The sequence below is a fragment of the Stegostoma tigrinum genome, chromosome 16 (genome assembly GCF_030684315.1).
Source record: "Stegostoma tigrinum isolate sSteTig4 chromosome 16, sSteTig4.hap1, whole genome shotgun sequence".
In the NCBI taxonomy this organism is placed as follows: Eukaryota; Metazoa; Chordata; class Chondrichthyes; order Orectolobiformes; family Stegostomatidae; genus Stegostoma; species Stegostoma tigrinum.
Window position 1 is genome coordinate 23185388 of NC_081369.1, and position 12910 is coordinate 23198297.

At 39.9% G+C, this 12910-nt stretch overlaps 1 long non-coding RNA gene across 3 annotated transcripts in view; it reads left to right on the plus strand.

Moving 5' to 3' along the window:
• The window catches only part of LOC132210636 (uncharacterized), a 305286-nt gene extending 293845 nt beyond the window's left edge, over window positions 1-11441 (plus strand). For all 3 annotated transcript variants that reach the window (XR_009446784.1, XR_009446786.1, XR_009446785.1), the window contains 2 exons: window positions 6333-6512; window positions 8573-11441. This is a non-coding gene — a long non-coding RNA (uncharacterized LOC132210636). The remainder of the gene's footprint in view (window positions 1-6332; window positions 6513-8572) is intronic.
• The last annotated feature ends 1469 nt before the right edge of the window (window positions 11442-12910 follow it).

The window sequence follows — 12910 nt, forward strand, 5'->3', positions numbered from 1 at the left end:
GAAATTCTGTGACTCATACATGTGATCAAGGGCAGTGAGTATATCTTCAAATGCCATTTACTTCCAACTTTGCGAATAACCTCAGACACTACTCAATGTATAACCTCCGTTATTAACAACAGCTATCAATCTAGACTGACCTGACAATTTGCAGCACCCTCACACAACTTGCACAGCTGCAAGCCCCATACTCACATGCCATGGCTACCACAAATTGCCAGCCATTCAAACATGACAACCATCTCATTCAAACAGATTGCATAATACTCACTGACACACTTCCTTCTCTCTAACAAGACAAATTATCACATGACTGCAGGCAGCAGGAGCTAATCAGGGGAACACAGGCATGCATGTTCTATTCTGGATGGTGGAGATTCTCTTGCCATTGATAGGATGTCTATTGTGAAGGTTGTGGTCAGTGGAGGTGCTGAAAACATTGCAGACCACAACATCTTTCTACTCAGTCCTCCTTTTCACATCCCACTTGTCCCTCAGCTCACACCCTCTTTTTTGCTCCTGGGCTGCCTGTGTTTGTTGCGGCCTTGAGGATTCTAGGTTTCATCTATACATTGGGTGTGGTTGTTTGCAGCCCCGCTTTCTGTTTTTTGAAGGGAATGCTCTTCAAATTTTGTTTGCACTCATTGCCATTCTCTAAATCTTTGGTCAACCAGTGCAGGGGGAGAGTAGAATGGGGCAGATCAAGGGATTATCTCATGGATCTGCTCCTGGGCTTGGCTAAGCTGGCCGTATACAGGTGTTGGCAGTCGGTGTTGGAGTGGGCCATAAAGCCCAGCTGCCTGCCCCCTTACTGGTTTATGTTTATGCCCTGGGAGAGGGAATATGCAGTGTCTGTTTGCACACTGGAGGGCTTCTATGGCCATTGGGCACCACAGAGGCTGGAATGCATTTTCATTTTCAAAATGACATTTTAAATTTGAAGTATCGCTCATTTATATTTGCATGCCTGATTTCTGTTACAGTTCCCCCTTTAAAGCACTGGCACCTTTTAACTTTTTAACTTAGTTTCATTTGACTTATTGATTTCTTCTGATTAAATTTGATTTAATTGATTGTAAAAGAGTTACACCTCTTACCTTCTCCACACTATGACCTTAATCTTCTGTCTTTCCCATTTTAAAGATTCAAAAAGTACAATCCAGCCAGGCTTTGCAGTAAAACCAACAGGACGTTATTGTCGCTTGATTCACAAGCACAGTGACCCCAGCTCTGATACTGGCACTATGTATAATTTTGAGGATTGGCAAGAAGGTAGGATCTACATGATGCAATAAACTGGGCATAAATGACCTATCACCAAGGTAAAGGGAAAAATTGGGTCATTCCAGCTTACTCTATGTGAGGTCGCACATGAAGGATTCTGAAAAAGGCTTTGATGGGGCAATACAGAGAAGGCAGCTCATAAATATACACAACAAGGTTTTTGCTGCATTGCAAAGACTGCCAAAAATCTTGGGGTAATATCAAAGAATCCGGAGGCATCTCACAACAACTTGAAACAAAACTTTGTGCAAAGTTTGAAGCCTGTCCTATCCAGCCTGGCAATGATGACAACTCCATTTTCACATTTGGGGACTCAACCGTTATTAAGCATTTGATCTTTTCAGCTTCCACTGGACAGAAAGGGTGTCACCATAAGTCTGAATGCTGTTAGGGAAGCTCATACTGAAGTCAGGCAAAGTCAGTTTGCTGCTTCGTAAACTCTCACAGCTGCCGAAGTTTCTGCAGATATCGGGGTTGAAACTTAACTGAAACTGGCTAATTGTCAATTTCCGTGCAGTGTCTTTCTCTGCAAATCCTAGTGCATTTTCTCATGCAGTCTTCCTAAACTTGCCTCAGTACCTATGCATCATGACCTCATAAATCCCTGCTCAACATATTTACTCACTGACCACAAGAGGAAGTGTTGACCACTGCCAGCACCTCCTGGGATTCCTGGTGTTGGCACTACCTTTAAAGCCCAGTCACACACCAGGTCAAGTGCTGATTGCCTGCAGCAGCCCTGAACCATTTGTTTTATTTATCTTGGCCATGACAGAGAGAGCATAATTAGCTCCAAACTTTGCAAAAGGGGACCCGGTAGTCCTGGTGGACAAGGGCTGCAGTGGACACTAACTATAGAATGTACCCTAAGATGTTTGTGACTAATTGAGGTCTGGACAATCAAGCAGTGAGCTGAAATCACCTTGACTTTCACATTAAGAACTGTTGCTGTGAAGTTTCTATATGACAGATGGAAGAATGAGAAATGACATATAAATGTGGTGGGATGATGTAATAATAGAACAATACAGCGCAGAACAGGCCCTTCGGCCCTCGATGATTATGATAATAATGAGGGTGTTAGTGCATACGAATACATGTGAACAGTCCTCTCACTATTCACGAGTGAGAACCTTGTTTTGACATTCAACACTTAGAGGAAAGTGGGATTTTTTTTGCCCTAAATAGTGGGAAGCTGATCTCACGCCATTCTCTTAAACTTTTCATCTACATACACATTGTTCAGGGGCCAGGAAGGTTCTTCCCCAGTTATTTTTATTTTATTCATTCACAGGATGAGGGCGTCGCTGGCTAGGCAGTATTTATTGCCCATCCCTAATTGCCCAGAGTGTGGTTATGAGTCAACCACATCGCTTAGTTGTCTAACTGCTCCCCAGTAGATTATAAGAAAGCTGACACACCACTCCAGAAGAAAGGTAATGACTCTGTGGGAGAACAAACCTACTTTCTGTGTCAGGCAGACAGCATTTTGTGCTTCTAACTCTGCAACTCCATCGTTGCTCTGCAATTGCCTACTAGTCAGCTTGTCCAGACTGCTGCTGCCCATCCTGAGATAATGCAGTCTACAGCTGGGCCCTTCGAGAGCTAAGGCCACTCGAGGTCTTCCCCCAAGGTCACGAGTCATCTCCTCCTCTCTAAGTCAACAAGCTTTGACCAAACATGTGGCAGCCACTGGGGAGCACAAGACATGCGAAGGCACTTGGAACATTTTGCACGAAAAGAATGCACAAGGGTAATTAGTTGATTTTTATATGCAATATGACAGACCTTACGTTTTTTTTATTAAATGTGTATTTTGAGCTGGCTTTTATTTTTGCAGTAAAACCGTATAGATGTTGGGATCATTGGTAACAGAAGGAAGGTGAGGTGTGGGGCTGTTGGTGAAAGTGTGATTGGAGTTATCGATATTGGTGTCACACTTGGTTGAGTTTTCATGTACAGCCTACCCAGAAAGGGACTGCCTATTTGCCTCTCTTTACCTCTTGCTCCTTTCAGTCCTGTTCCTCAGCTGCTCAAAGTACAGTTGGAGATCTTACGATAGTAAGGCTGTGTAACATCTAGCAGACCACCTCGAATCTTGAAAACAGCTCTGTTAAACAAAGCAGTATGTCTCCAGAACGTACAAAGTAAAAAGTGCTTTTCACGTCCCAGAGCCCCTCAGCTTACACCCTCTTTTTTGCTCCTGGGCTGCCTGTGTTTGTTGCGGCCTTGAGGATTCTAGATTTCAGCTATACATTGGGTGTGGTTGTTTGCAGCCCCACTTTCTGTTTTTTAGAAGGGGCTGCTCCTCAAATTTTGTTTGCACTCATTGCCACTCTCCAAATCTTTGGTCAGCCAGTGCAAGGGGAGAGTAGAATGGAGCAGATCAAGAGATTATCTCATGAGTCTGCTCCTGGGCTTGGCTAAGATGGCCATAAACAGGTGTTGGCAGTGGGTGTTTGAGTGGGCCATACAGTGGCCACGAGACCAGGCCAGAAGCTGGGAATAATGCGGCAAGTAACTCACCTCCTAACTCCTCAAAGCCTGCCCAGCATCTACAGGGCACAAGTCAGGAATGTGATAGAATACTACCCACTTGCCTGGATGAGTTTAGCCCCAACAACACTCAAGACTTGACGCCATCCAGGACAAAGCAGCCCGCTTGATTGGCACAACATCCACAAGCATTCACTCCCTCCACAACCGATGCTCAGTACCAGCAGTGTGTACTATCTACAAGATGCACTGCAGAAATTCACCAACGATCCTCGGACAACTCCTTACAAATCCACGACCACCTCCATCGAGAAGGACAAGGGTAGCAGATATGTGGGAACACCACCACCTCCAAGTTCCCCTCCAAGTTATTCACCATCTTGACTTGGAAATATATCGCAGTTCCTTCACTGTCGCTGGTTCAAAATCCTGGAGTTCCCTCACTATTAGCATTGTGGGTCAACCCACAGCAGGAGGACTGCAGCGGTTCAAAAAAGCAGCTCACTACCACCTTCTCAATGGCAATAGGGATGGGCAAGAAATGCTGGCCAGCTATCGATACCGACATCCCACAAATGAATTTAAAAAGTTTACTCAACTTTGTTTTTGCACAGTTCCTTCTAAAATTCAAAGAAATCAATGGTTGTAAGTGAACCAAGTTCAAGAATACTGTACAGTAATTTCTTTAATGAAATGTTAGTGAAGTTATCTTTTTCATATGAACACCACATGATAATCGACTGCTTTTGATGTCAGATATGTCTTTGTACAGATGCTTCCAGATCCACTGAGTTTCTCCAGCAACTTCAATTTTAGTTTCAGATTTTCAGCATCAGCAATTCTTTATTTTATTGCATTAATAGTTGGCCGTGTGCCCTGAGATGCAGCATCGAAGCCCAGAAGCATACAATAAGTAGATTAGAGATATGCCATGAGGGTTCTTGGAGGCTGGCACATGTTGGGTGCCAATGTTTGTAGATGTGGGGTGCATATGCTTGCACACTGAGGTGTTGGTGCCGGTTGTCCAATATGGAGGTCATTTGGAGCCAGTGGTGAGCTGACGTTGCCAGATACCCGCTCTGATTCCTTGCTGAGAATTCTCAACATCCAGATTGCCTCATGCAATTCTACCATGTTTCTCAATACAGCGCACTTCATTCAGGCCCCTATAAGGCCCAGAAAATATTGAACCAGTTTATTATAGTCTCTCATTATAGTACAACCTTCTCATTCCCCGTACCAACTTTTTTCTTATTTGTTGCCTGATATGTAAGTAAATCCTTCATTAGATGCGAAAACCAAAACTTCACATGTATCCAATTTGTGGTCTCACCAAAGCCCTGAACAATTGTAGCAAGATGTCTGTACTCTTGTACTTCATATAACCATGCTATTAAATTAAATATTCTGATTTTCAAGAATGCAAAATACAGTGTTCAATTTTATCAGAAATATGGAACAAACATCACTTCTCAATGTTAACATTATACAGTAAAGCACTGGAGTTCATCTTATAATTTAGAGTTCAATATGTGCGCAATGCTCTTATTTGAGATTCCTACATATTAAAATTCAGAACTGCAAATTGAAGTAGAGATCAAATTAACATATTATATGAGAGAAATATGATTGTGGGCATTGCTTTCTCTATGGCACAGTAAATTTATAATTTGGTCTTTGTATTGCTTTGCTGAAAAGTTAGATGAAAGCTAATTTCAATCAGTAGCAGAGTGGGTTCCACTTCACAGCAAGGTCGAAATGTCTGCTTAACAATCTGACTGTTAATTTGAGCAGAATGTGGAAAGCAAAACACAAGTTGCAACTGTAGATCCCATGTCACTTAACCACAATCATCTGAAGTTGTATTTCAAAAATTCACAGAACTGTCAAGGGACAATATTGTAGCATCATGGCAAGAACACGTCTTCAACATAATGTTTAAGTCAGAAGCATCATTGGTTTGGAAAGAAAAGTGCAGATTACCTCTTCACTACACAATGAACTCATAAGTAATTCATTATACCATTTCAGAGATAAACAGTTACAATGTAAGTGACATTATTCAGCAGTTTACTTCATGTTCCACAGTTTATATTAATTTAAATTTTGTATATTAATAATTACTATAAAAATAGTAGAGGTCTTACGTACTAACTTAAACAACACAGCTATAAGCACAGGAGCAAAATGCAAGTATCCATTTTACTGAGGTTTGGGGCAGCTAACAACATATTTTATATGAACTCAAACAAGATCACAGGCACTTAAATAAGCATTCAGATTACAAATAGTGACATTGATTTCTGTGCAGAAATCAGTTTTTTCGTACAATTAGTACTAGCAAGCAATCAGATTTTCCCAACATAACCATTTCCCAACAAATGTTTGCACAGTTGTAAAATATAGTGTGGAATTTTCCTACATGCGCCTGTATTAAAATGATGATCTTGTTGCTATACGTTTAACTGTGCCCTAGCCATTATCTCCTTGACCAGGAAATCGACTGCTTTGCTTAACTCTCACAATTTGTCTTGCCTGTTTGCTTATTTCAGACTGATACTGTGACTTCACACAAGAGAAAGAAATCATGACTGCTATCTGGAAACAAAGGCCTGGGCTTTTTTGTGCCTCTGACCTTGTCTACAAGGAAATGGCTTTAAAAACGGTGATTGGGTCCCAATTCAGTGATTACTGCCCCCAGTCTGGGCAACCCCAAGTTTTTGCTTGCTCAGGTAAGGGTGCAGGTAGTGACGAATTAAGATAAGGTTCAGGGTAAGTCAAATAGAAGTTGCTTCTGTATATAAATTGTGGGTACAAGCCTTTTCTTTCTCTATTTAAATGCTTGCAAGCCGGTTAGCTTAAATGCTCAATGACATCCCGCTGTGCCCTTGCCTTATGCACCCTGACAAGATCCACAAATGTCGGAAAATCACAGCGCGAGCTGTTAAAGCCAGAATTAAAGGTTAACTTGCCACTCAGTTGCCATTTAACATATTTAAATATCTGACCCGACATCTTCAAGAGGGCTTCCCTCGTTTCCAAACTTCCCTGTCAAATACAGAAGAAAGCGAGAATGTCAGGCTCCCAATGTGCTGTCATCTTTTAGGTCTTTAACCCTCTGCATGCAGCTGAAATAAACCCCTAGATAAAATTTTGTTCATAGAAGTTCAGGGCTGAATGAACTTTGGCAGCCATTTGTGAGGACTTGCCAATTGTAGGGTATGGCTGCATTTTAGTTTGTGGCATGAAATACTGTGCTGAGAGGCCTCTTAATCTCCACATTTTATTGCTTGGATAAGCCCAGCTAAAACTGCCGGTGAGCCGAGTTCTCCTTTAGTGCAATCTGATCTAACTGGCATCTCAACATATTTGCTTCATCTTTCCACAAGTAGTATTCATGCAGCAGCTCGAAGAGATTCCCAAAGGACAACCATATTCCGGTTGCTTTCCCCGGTCGGGTTCACTAAATAAAACTTGCAAAATCTATTTTTATAAAATGCATGCACCTGATTGAAACTACCGGACTGTATCTTTAAATAACTGCATAAACAAACACACAGTCTATCGGCCCTCAATGGACATTTTTATCTGACAAGAATTAAGCGGCAATGTGCTTTTTATTTAAGGTGAGAAAATGTCATCAATATGTAAATTATGTCATATTATATTGTAATCAAGCTCTCGCCTATTTCTGTTGAAAGCTTCTTTTGCTGCACTGGAAATGCACATGATATATTATGTGTGAAGATTGAATGCAACTGATCTCCATCTATATTTCTGTTCTGTTATGCCCAATTGCGCTCGTTTATGGGGTGTAGCAGAAACTAAAAGTGGGCGATATACTCTATTATTATTGGCTTTTGATATTCAGTTTGTTCAGATTGGTAATTGTGATTGTAAGTGACCCATAGTTTGATAGTGCGAAAGCAGGAGAACAGCTGCTGATGAAAACCATGGTGGTGACAGTGAGAGTTATCATGAGGAATGATATTTAACGAGAGAGATTATTTTAGACGATTACTTTCAGCTATTGCATACTCTGATTGTGGGAAACCTTCTTTCTTCCCTTTTGAGGACTGGAGAATCATTATCTAATGTTGAGGTTGTTAAGATAATGATTTTCTCACCCTCCATGCTATAGCCTGTGAAGCCAGACATTATATCACAGGCCTCCTGATTACATTAGCGAGGCATTACTACAGGTTCATGTTGCAGATAAGGTTAACATTTTGTCTTCTTAAGTCTCTTCCAGTTTACAAAGAATAGTTTTGAAAAATTGTTCATATTTACCCCAGACAAAATAATTTTATTCTAATTAGTTTCAGTTAAGGTTGTAAATGATTTAGTGTAATTACTAAATTTTGTAGACTATTGTAAAACTACCACACAATGCCTTCAGTCTGAGGAAGAAATCAAGATGGGTCTGTGTCAGATGAAACACGAGACAAAAGCTTTATTTTATTCCTGGTGAGTGCTTAAATAGTTAAATCAATAATTGGGTAATCTATGATTGTAGTACGAATGGAAGATTTGATTTGCCTACCTATGATTTATTTTGAATGGTGCTGGATGAATATAAGTTACCTCATCTTGCAAAAAACACTTTGTTCCTAGGTGGCCTAAGTCTTTTGTTTTCTCCTTTAGCTCACCCTGCTATGATACACAAGTCATTGTCCACTAAACCAAATCAATTACATCTTGTCCTTTCTCTTTTTTTTATGTTTCCCTCTTTGGTGCCTGCCTCCACAATGGTGTTTGGAAAACTACTAATCCCTTCACAATGTGCTCCTAGGACTTCAACTCTGTAAGTATCAGTGGGATAAAGTCTCGACCCAGTAAAACCTCCCTCTGAGACTAACTCAGCTAACCTGATGGTTGTAAGAGCACAGTTAGAATGTTCATATGTCTGAAAATAATGGGGTATTTTACTTCAGACTGAATTTTTTTTAACATTTTTTTTAAAAAGTTTCCAGGAAGACCATCAAAATGTAACTCAGAGTACTAAGACGCCTTGCGTCTTAAAACCATTCATTCTGGAAGAGGGGAATGCTCAAGGATGGTACCCTAAAAATTTGTTAATATCAACACCAGATGAAATAGTTTAGTTAGTGGCTTCTTAGGGAAAAAGTAATGTTGGGGGTTTGGAGATGGGTAACAGAGTTGATGTGCATCTTTTAGCAGTTTTTTTTTACAAAGTGTAATTAATAATAAGCAAGGAAAAGATCACCAATTCTTGCTGGGAAGGAAATAAGGCTGAAGTCAGATGATAGCGTACGGTGGTGTAACAGTGCAGAATGAAAATGCACTTGAGACAGCCATACAGCACATGTTAGGTATCTTTGTTTAGGGTGTTGTGTGACCAGAATGAAAACCAGGCTTAAGGGAGTTGAACAGAGTATGTTAAGAGACATGAATGGGTGGACTGGATACCAAGTTATGGTTAGACGATAGGTAAATGTAGGCTTTATAAGGAGCAGGCTGGGAAATAACTACTGGTTTGTCAGAGTGTATGCAATGCCTCTGGTTTGACTTTGAATGGGCAAATTGTCATGTTATTTTGTCCATTGCCTTACAAGTCTGAAAAGCAGTGTGCTTTTGCTTTTGCTAAAAACAGTCATACCAGATTCAAAATGTTAACTCTGTTTCTCTCTCCACAGATGCTGCCAGATCTGCTGAGTTTCTCTAGTATTCTCTCTGTTTGTTTCATATTTCTGGCATCTGTGGAATTTTGCTTTTATTCACATATACTTTGCACTGTATTGGTATTGCAGAGCCTGATATATGAGTCTTATATCTGAATAGACAATTTAGACAATTACTTATCTTCCGTACCACAAAGATGGATGCAGATAAATGGCGATAAATATAGATAACAAAGTGTGGAGCTGGAGGAACACAGCAGACTGGGCAGCAACGGAGGAACAGGAAAGCTGATGTTTCAGGTCAGGACCCTTCTTCACAAAAATTGGGTATTTTATTTCAGATTGAATCTTTGCACTACTTTTTCCCTAAGAAGCCACTAATAAAACTATTTTGTCTGATGTTGATATGAGCAAATTTTTAGGGTGCCATCCTTGAGCATTCCCCTCTCCTAGAACGAATAGTTTTAAGACACAAGAGCATCTTAGTACTCTGAGTTACATTTTGATGGTCTTCTTGGATCATGTTTAAAAAAATGTTAATACAAAGATTCAATCTGAAATAAAATACTCAATTTTTCTGAAGTAGGATCACAACCTGAAACATCAGCATTCCAGTTCCTCTGATGCTGCCTGGCCTGCTGTTTTTCCTTCAGTTCCACTCTATATTTTTTCCGACTGCAGCATCTACAGTTTTTGCTATCTCTGCAGATAGATGGTAGTGTGCTTTCTGTACTGTTGCCATCTTTCAGGGAAACACCAGGGAGGCTTTACGGGTGAATCCATGATTGACAATTGCCCAAGCAATCAGATCCCATTGGCATAAATATAAGCCAAAACTCAAAAATCCCTAGTTATCTTTACAATAAGTCAAATAAAAACAGGAATGCTTAAATCACAAAGACCTCAATGAAGAATTTCAGAGTTTTAATGGCATAAACCACAAGCTTGTACCAAAACCAGAAGTTGCTGGGAAAGTTCGGCAGGTCTGCCAGCATCTTCCTCAGAAAGGGTCATTCAACCGAAACCATTAATTCTTATTTCTCTCCACAGTTGGTGTCGGACTTGCTGAGCTTTTCCAGCAATTTCTGTTTTTGTTTCTGACTTACAGCATCCACAGTTCTTTTGGATTTTTTTTATAGTGTGAAGTTTGTGTAATTTGAAGTTTGACCCAATGGACAACTTTGATTTTGCTCTCCTCAAACATTAGCAGTCAAGACTTAAGCTATTGAGGTTTTATGTTCTGGAATCCCTACCTACACTGTTTTGGTTCTTTTGGCCTCTCTCTCCTCCTTTAAGTTTCCCCTTAAAATCTACATCTTTGAGTAAGATTTTGCCCCAGAAGACTACCAATACACTCCATTATGTGGCTGCATCCTCCTTGTTAGATTTACCATTTCTAACATAATCCGTGAACTATGTCAAGAAAAATTCTACAGTTGGCTGCTAGGAAATCACAAAATTAAACTCACTTTGTGTGGGTCATCAGCGATGTTCCCTGTAAGCTGTGTGACTCTGTGGCCATGCATAAGAGCCAGCCTCCTTTAAGCTACCATACATGTGTGATAGCATACATGACCAACTTAGCTTCAGCTTTGCCTGTAGCACTCTCAACACAGTCTTTTCTGATGAGGGGTCTGGGCCCAAAACGCCAGCTTTTGTGCTCCTAAGATGCTGTTTGGCCTGCTGTGTTCATCCAGCTCCACACTTTGTTATCTCAGTCACGTGGTTCTGGCTTTAGGTCCCATCCTAGGGTTTGAATACAAAATTCAAGGCTGACTCTCCAATGCAATATTGAACCTTTCAGATGAGGCATTAAACCAGGCTCCAAAGACCTGCTCGGGTGAATTTAAAGGATCCCATGGTACTATTTAAAAGAAAACTAGTGGAATTATCCCCAGTGTTGAGGCGAATACTTATCCTTTGATTAACATCACAAAAAAATTATCTGATCATTATCATATTGTTGTTTGTGGGAGCTTGCTGTGCACATATTGGCTACCACATTTCCTACATTGTAAAAGTGACTACAGCTCAAAAGTGCTTTGAGAAGTCTTGTGTTTGTGAAAATGCTGCATAAACGAAATAAACGAAAAAGTCACTGAAAATTTTTCTTTTGCCTGTTTTTAGGTACATAACTGCTATACTGTAGCATGTTACAAGGAAATGAAAGAATAGTAATGCATGTTCTTCCCTTTTTATGCAGTGGGTAATGACAAATTGGAAAAAAAATGCTATGTCAAAATAAACACATCTATCTTGCTACTTTCAAATCACAAGCCTAGAAATTCTGACTATTTCTAAGTTACTTTTTAAATAAAATGGTAAATGCAATAGTATTCAGTCGAGGACCGAAGTTAAGTGTGGAATTACAAGAAATAATTAAAGCACTTGCTTGTGCTTATTTCTTTGTAATAGCACTAATTAAAATGAAATATGAAATAAATAATACAAATTAATATTAAAGTTAATGATGAGACTCAGTGTTTTAGTGATACTATTGCAGAGCAATGAATCTTAGTTTGAATTTTCAATTGCAAGACAAGCTATAATTTAGTTTTGAAAAAAATTCAGGCTTGATTTCTTTGAAAATATTACAATGCCATCATAAGCAGTATATCTGGACCTATTATTAAAGTGGAAAAAAATTCCAAGGTGCTTCACAGAAGTGGAATCAGACAAACAATTGACTCCAAGCCAAAGGTGAAGTTATTCAAAGAGGTGATTAAAAGCTTGGTTGAAGAGTTGGGTTTTAAAAAGAGTCTTAAGGAAAAGAAAGATTTGAAGGAGGAGAGATTTAAAGAAGCAATTCAACTGTTTAGAGAGAAAATTCCAAAACATATACTTAGATTAGATCCTTGAAGCCTGATATATATTTCTTTTACATAAAATATATCAAGCCTTTCTAAGCGTGTGCTGTGAAGTCAAAATGAAACCATTGGATGGAAAATTATAGGAAATGCACGCATGATTTTTTTTTACTAAGTTCTGGCTTCAGGCAAAGGATAACCAGTGCCATTGTTTACCTCCCTGTGTGTGACTGGAATTTTTTTAAATGCTAAAAAGCATTTTGTTTTAAAATAGTGACTTGTAACTTGGCGAGGCTATTCTACTGAGAACCTATAGCAGCAGCATCTTTTTTCTCTTCTTACTCATCCTTCTTTCCAAAGTTACAGGAATTTTAGGGTGCAGGTCTCCAAGCAACTGTAGTATTACAGTCTGCCTCCTGCAACTTACACGGCTTAGCTTACATGGGTGTGTCTGTGTTGTGAGTGTCAGTGGGCTATTCCATCACAGCAGCATCATATTTTTAATTTGCTACCCAGACACAGGCACTTGCAACAGGCTTCAAAGGATGTTGATAAAGAAAAGGAGTGCTGGCTAATGTACTCTGCTCTAGTGACAAGTGCCGATGTCAATTGTCTTGCTGTCTGCCGCCACTCTGGCTGAAGTGAGCTCATTCAACATAAACAGAGAACCAAATGTGTGAC